This window comes from Aricia agestis, chromosome 13 (genome assembly GCF_905147365.1).
Source record: "Aricia agestis chromosome 13, ilAriAges1.1, whole genome shotgun sequence".
Taxonomy (NCBI): domain Eukaryota; kingdom Metazoa; phylum Arthropoda; class Insecta; order Lepidoptera; family Lycaenidae; genus Aricia; species Aricia agestis.
Window position 1 is genome coordinate 4,849,279 of NC_056418.1, and position 14,305 is coordinate 4,863,583.

Sequence of the window (14,305 nt, forward strand, 5' to 3'; positions counted from 1 at the left end):
TGACGCCTCTGCTTTGAACTTTTTGTGACATTTTTAACAATGGTCTAATATTAGGCCTCTTTGTCACTGTGCGTAAGAAGCCAGTCTGAATTTATTGAAGTAAAAGGTTTTATTATCGTTGAAAGAAGTAATAATATAGCAAGCTTAATGTAAAAGCTTTAATTCTCCTTTGAGGCAAAATCATTTTATTCTGTCATGTGTTAAATTTTAAATTTTATTTGACTTCTACTTCTGACTAATTTATTTATCACTAGATGACCCGGTAAGCTTCGTATCCACAAAATATATTAAAAGGCTAAAATTAACCAAATTGATTTAGCCGTTTTCGAGTTTTAACTAACAACATTTTATTTTCGTTTTTATTAATGTGAGAGATAAGTTACGTTTTTCTAATACCATTTACAAAGTATCTATTACCTTATTGTTTTTTTTTTCTTGCTTTTTTGAAGATTTTTTTTATAATTCAGTCGCCCCATCTGGAAAGTGCCTTATGTTGTACTGTATACACGAGGTCTTGATTACATATTATTAATAATTTATTAAATGCGGCGTATGTCTAAAGTCTGGACCACACAAATATTCTATAGTGAATTGATTTAAAATTATGGATTGGGGCAAGATGCAGTAATAACTATTTATAGAACATAACATAATTAAATATTTCTATTAATTTGAAACTGTTATGTTGGTACCATGTTAGTTCTTACATACCTTGTTGGTGTGTTAAATAATATTAATAACTAGCTGACCCGGCGAACTTCGTATCGCCTAACAGTCGATTCTTTAACTTTTGTATGGGAGTATAGAAAAGTGTTGTTTTTAAACTTTTTCAGAAAAAAAATTTTTTTTTTAGAATTTTTGTCTCCGTAAGAACCATCCTCGTACTTCAAGGAATATTTTAAAAAAAGAATTAGCGAAATCGGTCCAACCGTTCTCGAGTTTTACGCTTAGCAACACACATTCAGCAACTCATTTTTATATTATAGATTAAATAAAAAAACGTATTTTATAGTTTTACTGCCACAAGTTTTCTAGCCATTTGTCTGTAGGTAATATGATTTTTTTCAATCATATACATACATATTGAAAGAAAACAATAGAAATAATGTGGGGCAGTCATTAAAGCTTCAGTTCAGTCTCGAAATCAGCGGGCAGCGCGGCGGGGCGGGAGCGGTGCGGGCGGCGGCCGAAAAAAAATAGTTCATACCATTTAATTCGCAATTGATCCGGAACAATGAATCCCAAATCTGTTCTGCCCTAATAAACGGCACAGTAACTTAATAATATACATTTAAATGGCTAATAAATGATGATATTTTATGTAACGTCCTCTACATTTGTAATGAGTTAATTTAATGACAATATTTTTATGTAACATCCTGTGTAGTTGCCTATTAAAAGAACATTATGTCTTTGCATTCCGATATATTAAATCATATAAACTATTGAAATAAACATCCTTGTTAATATATGATTATCTAATTTTTACTGCTACCTTATACCTATTGTATCTAAATAATTTTTTTTAAAAATTGGCGAGGGACGAGTAGATACAATTAAGTTGCGGTTCTCAAGGCAGATTTAGCTTGTCTAGCATCCCTGAGAACATGTCATTTGTTGAATGGTTTTCTCGGTTGATTACCTATTTTTGGTTGTTGAGGTAAGAATTTGTGGTCAAACAGAAGTTGCAGACGTAAGAATTTTTTAGTGGGCTTATTGTCCCTTTAAGAAAATAAACAGCAAAATGTAACGGTAGTTATTTAGATAACAACCTCATTATCTATCCAATTCTAAGATGAAAGTTAGAAAGAAATATTTTATTTTTAAAATAAATAAACCTGAGGGCGATATTCGTTTTCTTTATTTCGTATGATTTTGTTTTCATACTATAAAATCCTACAATTAACTAAAAATCTAGGCCTTTGCATCCGTTGTGGATGTATTATACAGTATTTTGAGAGCGAAGTAACCACTCCTGAAATAACGGTCTTACCATCTACTGAACATTTGTTTTGAGACCATTTTGTACTAAATTTTTTCCTAATCAACTGTTCAACAGGCTTTTAAATCTTTTGTGGTAAGACCGTTATACTTTATCTAACAAGTGACTAAAAACTAATTAGCCTGGGCCTGTAGACAAGTGGCAAAGCGCTAACGCTGACGCTAACGCTAGCGCTACAAAATGTATGCGATTTGACATAAGTCATCGCTTCGCTAGCGAATACTAATGTCAAATCCATACATTTTGTAGCGCTAGCGCAAGCGTTAGCGTTAGCGTTTTGCCACTTGTCTACAGGGGCTGAATCGTCGGATAAAACCGCCGGTTCGTCGTATCGCTAACCTCGTCGAAACTATTGACATTGTACGTGTCATTGGACACACATTTGCATGCGAGTTATGTCACTACTGATCTCGCCTATTGTAGCGGAAAACATGAAAATGCTATGAATTATTTATGGTTTGTTTATACCATAAGCGTGTGATAAATAGCTGCTGTGATTATAAACGTAGGATGTTATTCTGCATGTTTTGTGCTCTAGTGTATACGTTTTAGTATAACGTGTTTAGATAACCTATAAAATATTATACGAGTATAATAATTAAGGGTCTGTCCGCACTAGGAATTTTAACCGCGCGAATTTTTTCGCACTTCTTTAACATTCTGAATCTTATGAGAGTATCCACACTCGCGATAAAAATTTCGCACTTAAGAATAAATTCACACGAAAAAAAATCCGCGCGATTAATCTTTCGCAGTGCGGGCAGTCTCTTAAGGGCTTGTTTCACCACTTCCTGATAAAGTGCCGGATAAGCTATCCACAACTTTTTTGACAGATTATCCATACTCTATCTGTTAAGTTTAGTGGTGGATAGCCTATCCGGCACTTATCAGGAAATGGTGAAGCAGGCCGTAAGTCTTAACAAAACAGTCTTCACTAAACTATATGATGATTTCAAGCTAGCCTGTATAATAATATAATTTCTATATAGATAAAAATTAAATTTAAATGTTGATAGTCTCGCTAAAACGAAAGAACGGCTGAAACAATTAAGCTTATTTTAGTATAATATTCATGAAACGTTCACCGGGTCATCTAGTTTTCCATTTTCATCAGACGTTCAAATGACTGTAAAAAGATCGAGCTAGATCTAAGCCCAAGATAATGTTTTTTTCTCCTAAGTACTCCTTGCAAAGCAAATAATAATTTTGCCATACTTTTTTACCATTTTTCTGACTTTAATCTTAATTAAACATAAAGTCACATCCGCAGTAGGCGTTTGCGGTGATGGCAAACCACACAATTCTTAGTGTTCATTGTTTACACATTTGTGATGATTTTATGAGTAATTCTCAGAACAAGGATTCTTTATTAGACTCATATTGAGTAAGTTATAGAAACTTTTCTTCTTCCTAAGTACTTGCAAAGCAAATAATAATTTTGCCATACTTTTTTACCATTTTTCTGACTTTAATCTTAATTAAACATAAAGTCACATCCGCAGTAGGCGTTTGCGGTGATGGCAAACCACACAATTCTTAGTGTTCATTGTTTACACATTTGTGATGATTTTATGAGTAATTCTCAGAACAAGGATTCTTTATTAGACTCATATTGAGTAAGTTATAGAAACTTTTCTTCTTCCTAAGTACTTGCAAAGCAAATAATAATTTTGCCATACTTTTTTGTCATTTTTCTGTCTTTAATCTTAATTAAACATAAAGTCATATCCGCAGTAGGCGTTTGCGGTGATGGCAAACCACACAATTCTTTGTGTTCATTGTTTACTCATTTGTGATGATTTAATGAGTAATTCTCAGAACAAGAATTCTTTATTAGACTCATATTGAGTACCACTTTAAAGTTGTGATTTTTACCCACTCAAAAGCCCGCTGCTACTTGCATTTGGGTTTAAAGTATAATATTGGGCTAGTTAATATTATCATGCTATCTCTGTTTCGTTTATGATTACGAGAACGAGACAGACAGTATTAATTAAAGCAATTAAGTTTCAACTTTATCTGCGCAAATTCGCTTAGGTAAGTAGATTGTGGTAGAGTCACAGATAACTAAAAAGTTTGGTAGAGTACTCGTAGCACTAGGTCTACTTATCCTTTACTCTGACACTATAGTATTATCTCGTTGTTTTAGCCTATCCTATTCGTTGTATTGATAAGATATCTAAGTCCTAGTCATGGTGGTGAATACTACATTTAGCTTGACTATATAAAATGTCTACTTGAATTTTAAGGAGTTTTTTCTAGGCCTTAACATCTAAAATATGTTGCCAGTATTATATGTAAATTTCATTTTACGTTATCTAGTACACATAATAAGTCGTATGCGAAAACGCCGAAAGAATGGTTTAATAATGTGAGAATAATAATAATTGACAGATGTTGCAAATTAAATTAATAATTAATTTTACACTATTCGTAGAATATTTTACGTAGGTCGTAGAGCAAAAATTTTATACAGTGTTCGAAGAAGTATAATCAATTTAAATTTATTCTGATCTTATCTTAAATATTATAATTTATAACAATAATACTAGTATAGCACACGACAAATGATGATTTCCTTTTATGACCAATTGTAAGGATTAGCTGTTCCGGTTATCAAAAAAACTTAAAAAGATAGTTAAAGATAGCTTAATAAAGTTTAGATAATATGTCCGTCTGTAAACGCTTAATCTGCTGAATCGATATAACATTTGGTATGAAGATATGTATGAAGGTATGAGGGATATTAGTTTTCATCTGGGAAAATATTGTATGGATTTCTGAGAGACGATAATCGAATTTGGCATAACGATATCGCAGAAAGGACCTTATATTATATCACATAGTAATATTATGTGAAAAACTTGTCTGTATCTTGTGCTTATTTCACAACCAAAATTATGTTTAAAATAATATACATAGAGTATATATATTATATTATAGTGAACATAATTATGATCTTTAAAATAATCACACAGAGTATAATAATATAGTAAACATAATAAATGATCTACATGCTGCTTTATTTATGTCATTTACTTTTGAAAATAAAATCCTTACGCACTCAGAAATATTTTTTTATTCTATTTTATTTATATGACCTTTATAAAAAAATATATGTCGGTCCTGTAGAGATAATTAATGATCACTGAACTTTATTCTCTTTTTCTATCTTTCTTCTTTATTGGATATAATATTGGATATTATATTTATTTACAAAGTTAAACAGTTAAGTTTTCCTTAAATTTAAAATGCGGCCGTTAGATTTGTAATTCTAATAAGTATAACACTGAAAATAACAACCTCCTTACCAGTGAACACTTCACTATATCCGAACACTTTTCACTCACACTCGCACTTCACTTGCACTTCGTATTCACTTCGTTCATTCAATTCGTATCGGGTCGTATCGGCGCGCGCGCGGCCGTCGGCGGACATAACAACATAACATGTGGCGGGGGCCGCGAGGACCTTATGATCTCACTTTTGGAAGCACTGACGGTTTAAATGAATATTAGTTTAAACGTAAAGTTGGAGGGTCCTTATAGAAAAGTCCTTTTAAACGGAGAATCCTACAAAATATAACATTTGCATGTTATATTTTGTAGGATTCTCCGTTTTAATTTTGTTGATCTAACACTAAACAATGATATATGTAATGTAGTCGCATTATAGCCGCATAAACCATAATTTACTTTTTATCAACTTTTGTTAACCAAGCAAAATACATTAATTTTCAGTGCTGCATAATTTTTCTAAATTTTCACCGTGAGAAAACTTATTTTTGTGGCACCTAAACAACAACATTCAAGCAAACAACTCCTTTTTACTATAATATAACATGTAATCTAATATTTAAAATATAAAATTCTCGTGTCACAATGTTAGTTGCCGTACTCCTCCGAAACGGCTTTACTGATTTTAACCAAATTTTATATGCGTATTCAGTAGATCTGAGAATCGGCTACTGGCTACTTTTTATATTGATAAGTGCATTTGTTGAGTAAATAATAGTAAATTATTACAACTCGAGACCATTGTTTGCGTAACGGGATAGCGATGGACGTTGCCATTAGTGCAATACTTATTTAGTCACTTCAATAAAATAACATGGGCGAAATACTTTATATTATGGCAAAACAACGTTTGCCGGGACAGCTAGTAATATATAAAAAATAAAACAAGCCCAAATCAAAAAAATACCACAAAAAATTTCGACTCAATGTGAATTTTTTAACTCTTTCAAGGAATTCTCTTTAAAACGCTACAACTAGAGTTGTGTGCCTTGAAAGTTACAATTGGTACAATTAACGTGGTTTAAATTATGAAACCTGATACAGACGTTTATTTGTTCATGTAATAGGCAAATTAATCTACATCATAATACCAGGGATAAAGTTACATTTCCTATTTCGTCCAAAAATTTTAAGGCAGACAGAAAATTATATTATTTAATCTAATTATTTTGAGTCCTGGAAAGTTTTATCTTGAAAAAATTACCGAGTGATAACTAATTTTACAGCAATTGCAAGCATCATAGCTATTAAGATAACAGAACCTGAACAGTTTTTTTTCCTTTATATTATGTAACTGAGAATACAATTAATTATTATTAAGGATATTATAATATTATTTAAGCCACTACAAACTTAAATGACCTTAATTGCCTGTTGCAAAAAATTTTTAAAGGAGTTTATCAAAATTTTAGTTCTTTTTATTGGCTAACAGTTTGACGTTAGCCAATCAAAAGCATTATAGAATAGACTATCCGGTATATGTTTATTTTTCCCTATGGAATAGACTGTCAAAATACCTAAGAAACCATGTCTACTGAATCATCTTAAAGCTCGCGACATACTTCCGGTAGACAACCTTGAAGCATGGTGGTTCAGGAAATAGACATAAAGTTCAACTTTATCTGATGCCAAATGTGACAAGTGTTTTTATCGAGATGATAGTAAGATTACTGAGAAATACTTATATATCTTTACTAATATAATAAACGCAAGATTGTGTCTGTCTGTTTGTTTGTAACCTGTTTGAGATCTATTCATTATTAAACCGCTGAACCAAGATGATATTAGGCGTAAAGATACTTTAAGAGCCTGCTGTCAGAAATATCAAAGCACGCTAGCCCCGCCTACACACCCCGCAATCCTCCAATCGTGATATAATGATTCCATGAATCGTGCCCGCATGAATTGTACTTTGCGCTGCAGCTAATAGTGAACAATATCGCATAACAACGGTTCCCGCATTATAGCACGAAAGTAAAGGTCGTAAGTCCCAAAAATGTCTTTGATGATTACTTAAAAATTAAATACAATACTAATATTTCCTTTACCCATTATTTTATAAAGTGTGTGATACCCATTGACCCATTATTTTATAAAGAGTGTAACAGATATTTGTTGAAAAGCCCAAAAAGATACATAATTTCGAAAAATATAAATTTTCTATCGAGTTAAAATAAGTGAATCGTGTTTTCCGTTACGCAAACAACAGATAAATATACAATGATTAAATAAATCTTAATTTCATTTAAGTCAATCGTCTTCCGGGATCGTAATATTATTAGAAAACACTGCAAAATTTGGCAGCCCGCTCTAAGGAAATAGAGTAGTTTTTTCCAGGCAACATGTACGGTTTTATGACATTGTTACGGTTTTATGACATGTACGGTTATATGACGGAGTTATTGACACTCGCACAAGAGACAGCATGAGTGAGCGCGAGTAAGATACCTTGCGCTCGATTCTCGATTCGTGTCATGAGAATAAAGACCCCTTGGGCCGTCCGCCGTGCGGATTTTCTATGCACCTAATTTTCAATAAAATATAAAATAGTTTAATTTTGTATTTTTACAGCAAAACATCTCTTGTGAAAGAATTTTCAATGTACCTAATAAAAATATATACAGTACAGCAGAACATAATATAACCTCCCCTTTTTTGGAAATCGTTAAAAAACTAAAGTAAAGACTCATTACTTAGAATTTTCTATACTATGCGAATAAACTAATAATTGAATTATTTATATTGCTCAATTATCATGAGTAATGTGGCGGTGGGAGAACCGGGCGCCGGACTAGTTCTAGCCCAGATGCATAACCAGCGTAGGTGGCCGCTCTACATGTAATCATTGCCAGTCCGTTCATAGTTGTTTTACCTCGGAGTTTGTATGAGTGATAATCCCTCTGTAGTCAAGTATGAAGTATCTAAAGTCTAAACCACGATAAGTTCAATTTCGTTGGAACAGCAATGTTTCCAAGTTTGGTCAATATAATTTAGTTTGTAGACTGACTTTTTGGCTGATTATTATCTGACAAGATATATGCATGGATCATGCATCGAATGGGCATCTGAAAAGTCGCTCTTGCACCTGATCTTTAGCACTGTCGGTCATCCGTCCCTCGGTGTTCAAGTATTGTGCATTTGGGCACTGTTAAAATTGATCGTAAGTTGAAACTGGCTGCATACAAACGTCTATAAAAAAATTAATTTCTATATTTTGTTCTTGAGCGAATTTATAGCGTCATCGTCAGTAGGTTGTCACGAAAACTAAAATATATAGCCCGTCAAGAAAGTGAAGAAATTAAAAAGTGGCAACATCGTAGTGTTATTCCTTTCAAATCAATCTAAGAAAAAAGGGATGACACTACGATGTTGCCACTTTTTAATTTCTTCACTTTCTTGACACACTATATTGTAATTTAAAATGTAATCCATACTAGTTAATAGAATCAGGCGGTAACAAAGTAATTTTCGGAAATCCATAGCTTAAAAGGTGGATGTTCATTCCGCGGAATATTGCTAAAAATAATAACATACTAAATTGTAATCCATACTTCCATACTAATATTATAAATAAGAAAAAGTGTCTCTCTGTATGTCTGTTACCTCTTTACGCCCAAACCGCTGAACATTGGCATGCAACACAAAATTTGGCTTGGAGATACTTTTAGTCCCAGGAAAGGACATAGAATACTTTTTGTCTCGGAAAAATGTACGGTTCCCGCGCAATAAACGAGTTTTGGCGCAACGGAGTTGCGGGCGTCATTTAGTATATCATAAATTTAAGAAATGATGCTAACAGATTAGAAATATTTTCGGTCAACAAATAAACGAAAATCATCGTCGTTAGTGTCTGATGTAGCTGTTGTTTTGGTTCAGACACAATTTATACATAATAATATAATTGTTTATAATCACAGGTTTCCTGCTTTTGCCTAATGTCTGCAATCAACTGTGTATAGCTATTTTGTGTAACATCAATTTAAACTGAAGATGTCAAGGTTTGACTCTGATACGCTTGTTATATCGTGTCTAACTGATTCTAATATGAGCTTTAAATCAATTAAATTTTGGCACATGATTAACTATCACTTTTGGCCGGCTTCATCTTCATGATGAAAAACTATCACTGATGTGGTGACTGATCTCTTTTGAAGACGGCCGAATCCTCAAACTCTATGTTCTCTGAAAAAAGCTTCCTCTGCTGTATATGTAAAGAAGTTTAAACTTTTTGTAGATAAACATATTTTGTAAATCTAAAACAATAGTAGCACATTTGTAATAACTGCTAGTATTTTTTTAGATTCACAAATAAGAGGAATTTTGAATATCTACACAAGCATACTAGTAGTACCTATAGCACCTCATTTAATACCTTGATTGGGGATTTAGGTGCCACAGTGTAACAGACGGACGGATCTAGATGGAAAGGTTCCGTGCCATTAAACTAATAGGCGTTTCATTATAATAAACATATAATTCATGTTTAATGTTTATAACTATGTTAATGTTACACACAGACAGCCAAATTAATAAGGCGTGAATGGTTTTGCATAAACGGCTCAAGATGACCAAACCGATTAACAAATCTCACCATAAAGACCACTTGTATGTCCAGATCTGATGTTTCCTGTGCTTAAGAAATACTTACGGATATTAGAGATGGTATTTTGGCATCCTGATACCTAATATCATAAATGCGAAAGTGTATAAACGTCTGTCAGTTACCTCTTTACGCGCAAACCGCGAAACCGATTTTGCTGAAATTTGGTATGGAGATATTTTGAGTATCGGGAAAGGACAAAGGATGTTTTTATCCCGCAAAAATTTACGGTTCCCGAGAATAAACGAATTTTAACTATGCCATCAAGCTTTACTGGGTCCAGATTACAGCATGGGTATATCCAGTGTACGCCCTTCTCTGGTTTCGGGAGTCCATGAAATGTTTTTCATCCAATTTAATACAAGCTACATCTTTGCGTAATGAATTGATAGAATTAATCGTATTACTTAACCCTTGAATGCGCAATTAAATGTAACGTGTAAATATGTGCATGTAATTTTGCATGTGCATGTGTAATTCCACTTGTGACATGATGTAGCGATTATCCTGTCCAATATCCAGAACATGTTACTTGTTAATTACAAATAGGCATTTCATAATAAACAATAACAGTCAATCATTTACATAATCGCATACAAAATGTGCTCGGGAAAATTAGTCCAGACTCCAGAACAAACTCCAGAAGAGATCGGATGAAAAGCACAGACGCAATAATTTGCGTCTACTGACCATAAACGTTAGCTACATTAGATATACAGAGTCTCCTCCACTCCTGAAATACTTATTAAACAAAATCACGAGTTGCGAATGATATCGAGTTCCTTATATTAGCTATAGCTTATAAGTTTTAAGACTTCCGAAAGAATCTACCGACTGTTAAGATAAGGTTTAGGCGTAGTCGTCTATTTATGGAGAGCAGTGGGCGGGGGCACATGTTAATGCTTGTTAATAGCGCGTGGGCCTCGCAAATTTGGTGCCAAACGAACAACATAGAACGCTCCCGTATGATTCACCTGTTGGCAAACATTACGCTGCTAATTTAAAATGTAGGCAGGATTGGCGCCGCTAAACTATTTTAGTCGTGGGATTCAAATATCCCTTGAGGCCTTCGAGCTGTAAAATATTTTGCAGGGCTGTGGGATGAAATAATGTTTTTAGAAGTGTTTTGTTGTGTTTTAAGAAATGTTTTTAGCTTGAGAAGTGTAAAAGAATTCTAAGAAAAAAGACTTCTAAAAGAAGCAAAATGTCGTGATCTTCTGCTTTCGCGGAAAATTGTTTTGTACAAAAATTTTACCTTGTTTTTTGATAGGTCTATATCATATATGTGAGGTCTATATGTGTGATTCCTTTGAGAGCAAGTTACATTGTTGTGAAAGGGTCAGTTCACACATAAGCGCGACGTTATGACGCGAAATAAGATTGAAATGTCATGCGTTCTTCGTTTGTTGTACTTATTTCGCAGGATAATAAATAGTTACAATTGGATGACTTGAGAGTTCTACGAACGACACAGACACACGCGGCCACGCGGCCAGGGTCATCCAACTGACCGCCACCGCCACCGCAGGCCGCGTCTGTCTGGGAGACGCTTTAACAAGCAATTATTGTTCTTACTTTGACATGTGCACAGAGGAGACAAAAAGCTCGAACTTTCAAAAGTAATTGGAATGTGTTACTATAGGTCTACCAGAATCTGATGGCAAAAAGTGAGAAATTAAATTGACTCTAGCCGGGGTAGTTGGAATAAAACATTTTGATCCTTTTTTTTCCTTTTAGCGGCTTATTTGCCTGTTTCACACACAGTGAAACATGCAAATCTAAAAATTTATCCAATGAACAAGGATATTTTTTGAAAATCTACCATCAAAATTTGCCATCAGATCCTGGTAGACCTATAATTTTGATTCAGTTTTAAAATGTTGCATTATAATTATACAAATAAAATATGAACACCATTTTAATTTTATATTTCAACAATTTTGAGCGTGAAGCAGTAAAAAATAATAGTCACAAAATGTTGCAGTTAAATACTTACGTAGGTACTAGAGTATACATAGCACAAGATAGATAAGCAACCGACAACCGTACATTTTGAATACATCAGGCCGTGGTGTAACAATAGGGTGACAGGGTGGGCCCAAGACTCAAGAGGGCCCAGGCCCAAGAGGCCGCAATCTCAGAAATATTTTTATACATTAATTATTACTAGCGACCCGCCCCAGCGTCGCAAGGGTATAAAATATATAGCCACCGAAAAAATGATTAAAATCGATAGCCTATAATGATACTTCACGTGGTCTACTTCTTATCTGTGCCAAATAACATAAAAATTGCTCCAGTAGTTCGCGAGATAAGCTCATTCAAAATATAATTTCCCGCGTTTTTTCCACATTCTCTTGTTAGTCTTAGCCTTCCTCAATAAATGGGCTATCTAACACTGAAATAATTTTTCAAATCAGACCAGTAGTTCCTGAGATTAGCGCGTTCAAGTTAGCCCTTTCAAATAATTTTCCCCGTTTTTTTCCACATTTTCCTCTATTTTTTCGCTCCTATTAGTCTTAGCGTGATAAAATATAGCCTATAGCCTTCCTCGATAAATGGGCTATCTAACACTGAAAGAATTATCAAAATTCGTTGCGTAGTTTTAAAGATTAAAGGGAACAAAGGGACATGAGGGAAAAAGTGACTTTGTTTTATAACATGTATAGATGGTACCTGTTTTATTTACCCGTTTAACGTGACAATTTTTACTGATAGTGCCCCATCAATTTTCCAGTTACGCCACTGACATGAGACATCACTACAAGGATTACACATTCATTTTAAGGGCTAAGGTTGTGTTGAGTAAGTTACAACAATACATAAAGTCAGTATGTCCGTACGTCCAGGAATGTACACCACATGGAAAATAACAGAAGCCTTGAGAAGGTTCGATTACATCTGTCGTTTCTTCATCCTTATCGAGATTGTAACAATACGGTTGTTGTGTTCTGTTTGTTTGTCATACACACATAAATATAGTGTAAGAAGATTTAAGATATTTCATAAAATTGCTCGTCCTTACCTTATAGTAGGGTTTCTCAAAATGGGGTACGCGAACGCTTAGAGGTTTGCCATTCGACGGCAGGGGGCGACTAAATACAGAAATTGACTTGATACCGAGTCAAAAGTAATACCTCGATCGTGGGAATCGCAGACACAATAGATTTTCAATCGTTATGCGACAGCCGGGTGCCACTTGGCATTTTCATCATCATTGTTGGGTTAGTTCAAAATTGGCCAAAATTACTCCTAAGTCCTAACATTGAATCCATTTGCGACAAGAAACAAGCATGCACCCATCACATTTCATTAGTTAGTAAAGGGGTTCGCACTTCGCTGTTACCTGGAAATTTTAACAGGGGTTCGTGTAGCCAAAAGTTTGTGAAACCCTGGCTTAAAGAAACACAAACACAATTCTTATAAAGTTTATTCCATGTTTAACAAGAATCTGAGAAAGTCTTTGGTTAACATTTCAATCTACAAGCAAACACACAATAAGACAGAAAAGGTCTACTTAATTAATATTAATTAGTAAATAGCCATATGACTATATTAATAATTATTGTAATCTAAAATATTCTATTATTATACTTACACTATCCTACATTATCTAAGATATTTTAGCAATTATAATTGAGGTAGAAAACAGACGCCATCTATTGGGGAGTAGGAACTAATAAAAGTTACTGGCAACTGATTGCTTTTTTATCTTATTGTCTATTTATCTTTTCAGATAAAAGAGTACTTTGGCCTTAAATTTGATAATGTGAAAAAAAAACAAAAAGAAACACCTACTTCAAGGCCACTTTTTCCTATCGAAAATATACTTTAGTAGAAATGTGTCCTATGGGTGATTTTTTTTTAATCAAAAATAAAATAACCCTTGATAGTAATCAGCTCGTTTATAATTTATTTTAATTGCTAATTAATTTTAACTACTACTTTCAGACAAAGCAAAGAATACAATCGTAACTTCATCAATAATTAATATAAGAAAAATGATTCTCCGTTTGGTGTCACTATGGTAATTTGGTTATTTTTCGTTTTTTTCTCAAAATATAAAAATTTACCTTTGAAAAGTAGTACCAAATTTTTTCTGTAAACATAATATTTACAGCCGCATAATTTTTAAATGTTAAATTGTATTGTTTTTCATAGATTTAACTGAAATATACTGAAGGGACAGTAATAATATAAGAACGTATTCATATGACGTGTAATTTTGCTAAATTAAACATACTTACCGCATTATATTTATACGTGAAGCAAAAGCATTGAACTCCTTTTTACGAAAAACGAGCAGAGAGGCCTGGAGGTATATGAAATTTCGCATATTATTGTTTATTTTCAAAAAGAGTGCTAGATTCCATTTTTTTTATTACAGTTTCACAAAAAACATCACAC

At 33.4% G+C, this 14,305-nt stretch overlaps 1 protein-coding gene across 1 annotated transcript in view; it reads right to left on the bottom strand.

The window, feature by feature from the left end:
* The window catches only part of LOC121733027 (serine/arginine repetitive matrix protein 2), a 126,071-nt gene extending 120,617 nt beyond the window's left edge, over positions 1-5,454 (bottom strand). The window contains exon 1 of the mRNA XM_042123107.1: positions 5,314-5,454. The gene's annotated coding sequence lies outside the window, so the exon portion shown is untranslated. The remainder of the gene's footprint in view (positions 1-5,313) is intronic.
* Positions 5,455-14,305: the final 8,851 nt, after the last annotated feature.